Source organism: Galeopterus variegatus, unplaced genomic scaffold (assembly GCF_000696425.1).
Source record: "Galeopterus variegatus unplaced genomic scaffold, G_variegatus-3.0.2 Scaffold4771, whole genome shotgun sequence".
NCBI lineage: Eukaryota > Metazoa > Chordata > Mammalia > Dermoptera > Cynocephalidae > Galeopterus > Galeopterus variegatus.
In genome coordinates, this window is record NW_007730882.1 from 58,651 (window position 1) to 61,351 (window position 2,701).

Consider the following 2,701-nt stretch of genomic DNA (forward strand, 5'->3'; position numbering starts at 1 on the left):
TTCAAACTACCACCGTCATGGAATGTACAGTAAGCATAGTAGACTGCAGTATGTGAAATATCCAAATTAATGCCCCAAATAAAAAGCAGTATTAAAAAAGAAATATGCTACAGTGGTTGTAGGTATACGTTAAGGCTGCAACCTCCCTAAGGTATAATTCTGAGGGAAAAACTAGTCTTAAAACATGAGTATTCATGCACACACAGTGGTTGTAGGTAGAACCCAGTACTTTGTTTTTTTTAGGGGGAGAAATATTAGGAAAATCTTCACACATAAAGTAGAAAGAATAGTAAGATGAATATCTCTATTCATTACCTAGATTAAACCCCAGATTTTGCTACATTTGTTCTTTACTTTTTGCACAAAACATTGTAAATACTTCAGTATTACGTTTGTAAAAATTAAGTACATTTTCTATAGAACCACAATGCGTACTATTACAGCAGTTAGTAAACATAACAATAATGCTTAATATCACCTATAAACAGTTCAATTTTAATGAAAATTTCCCTACTTTTTCCCAAGACGATCTCTTAGCTGATTTATTTAAACCAGATCCAGTCAGAAACCACGCATCCAATTTGGTTGTTATGTCAAGAGGGTCTCCTTCTAATCGGTAACCTGGCGGTATTTAGAAAACCAGGGCACCAGGCAGCGGGAACTTGTAAATCAGAAACTCTATTTCCCTAAGCGAGCTGGAGCAGAGGCTTAAGGGAAACGTAATTCTTTCTTGCGCGTGCGCTCTCCCGCCCCTCAGTGGTAAATCCTCTCTACGGGTTTCCAGCCTTGGGCAGGAGGCGGCCCTGGAGCGAGTGCCACGCAGCGGAGGAACGGTGGAAGAGCCTGGGAGACTGGGGTGGGCTCGGTTGGGAGACGGGGCGTGGGCGTGGGCCTGCAGGATCCGCGCGTGTTCGTGCGGCCGCCACAGGGCGTCGCGGGAAGTCATGGGCAACCCTGGGAATGATGCGCCAACCGAATGTCCTTGTTTCCTCTGCTGCAACACAACGATGTTACTAATTGCTGACTGTGGGGTTGTCCCGAGCTGTAAATTTAATATGCGCGCTCTCTCTATCATTTTGTTACATTAGAGTTCTCTCAGCCATCTTTCAGGGAGGTTTAACTAATCCATGCTAAGAATTAGGAAAACTGAGGTTCAGAGAGGTGCAGTGACTTACCCCAGATCACACAGCCAGCAGCTGCGGAAATCTAGTTTTCCATCTATATTTCTGCAAATCTCATGTTCTTTTTAATAGACTCCCTTGACTAAAACCCAGCATCCTTATTCATAGCATTGAGCGCTGATGTATCTTCCTAGGATCCAAGGAAATAATTGTGAAATATTAATCTTATTTCTTGGCCCTTGTGTTTCTGCAATTCTTGACGACTCTTCTGAGCCCCTGGGTCAGGCCGCTCAGTTGAAGTTTGAGCCAGGCCTGGCGTTCAGCCATCCTCCTTGGAGGCCTTTGCTTTTGTGGATAGCCCAGCCCTTGATTTTCAGGGAAAGTATGTTCCCAAGATCAGATTGAAGGTTCCAACTAGATTTACTTTGTACCTTCGGTCCAGGTCTCAGCTTGCTTAGAACAAAGCAGCTCTTGAGGTGAGAAGTAGTCCCCAAGAATCCGTCTGGAAGTTCACCCCTCCGATCTGTGACTTCTCATCAGAGCCTCAGAGCAGAAGCAGAAGCGCCAGGTCTCAGCTTGCTTAGAACAAAGCAGCTCTTGAGGTGAGAAGTAGTCCCCAAGAATCCATCTGGGAGGTCACCCCTCCGATCTGTGACTTCTCATCAGAGCCTCAGAGCAGAAGCAGAAGCGGCCCCGGAAAGAGCATGTCCTAGGGCTGCCTGGAGGTAATTCTTGGTTCTCCTGTAAGAAGGAGCAAGCTCGGACGATGGCAGCACATCCAGAAACAATGGCGCTGTCTGGTGGTGGGTCAGCTTTCAGGACTGAGATGCGCTGGCAGCAGGAGCTGGGGACAGGCAATACGGGTGGGGGCGCTTCCCTGGAGGCTGTGAGGACACAGTCCAGGGGAAGGACTCGCCAGTCGCCAAAGGGAGATCGTCCCTCTGCTATCATCTGCCCCTTCTCTTCACTGTCCACTCACTGTCTACGCCATCTGGAGAGACGCAGCATCGCTCCTTCTAGTCTGATGTTACAGAATCAAGTAACACTGTTCTATAAAGAGGGGTGAGAAAATGGACCTAGAAGATACGTATCTTGTTTAGTCAGAATTTATTAGTGGTATTCTCAGAATACCACTCTTAACAGTTGCTGTCCAATCTTAACAGTTGTCACATCAAGTTTTTAAATTAAACAATCCTTTTGAGAAACTGCAACTGTTAAACAGTGAAACTACCTCATCCCTTTTCTGGGAATGTCAATAAGGCTTTTCTAACTCAGGGGGCAAATATTATCATTAGCAACACTGAGAAACAATACAGGGAGGACATTTTTTTTATAGTGTTAGTTTTAATGAAGGTACTGTCTTTTATGTATTCTAATTTGCTTAATTGGCCCTCTTGTTTTAAATTTGTTTTTTAGTCAATGGGAGGGGAATATAAATTATTTATGACTTAGTAGGAAATGTTTACATCCAATGAAAAATTGTGTGTCTAAGCTCTTGGTGACCTGTCAGAGTCATGTGGGTGCTCCTCCACAGGGTCTGTCCCACCCTTCTTAGGGTTAAAGGGCCATTGTCCCCTCAG

At 44.9% G+C, this 2,701-nt stretch overlaps 1 pseudogene; it reads left to right on the forward strand.

Moving 5' to 3' along the window:
• Positions 1 to 1,887: 1,887 nt before the first annotated feature.
• The window catches only part of LOC103603737, a 51,139-nt pseudogene continuing 50,325 nt past the window's right edge, over positions 1,888 to 2,701 (forward strand).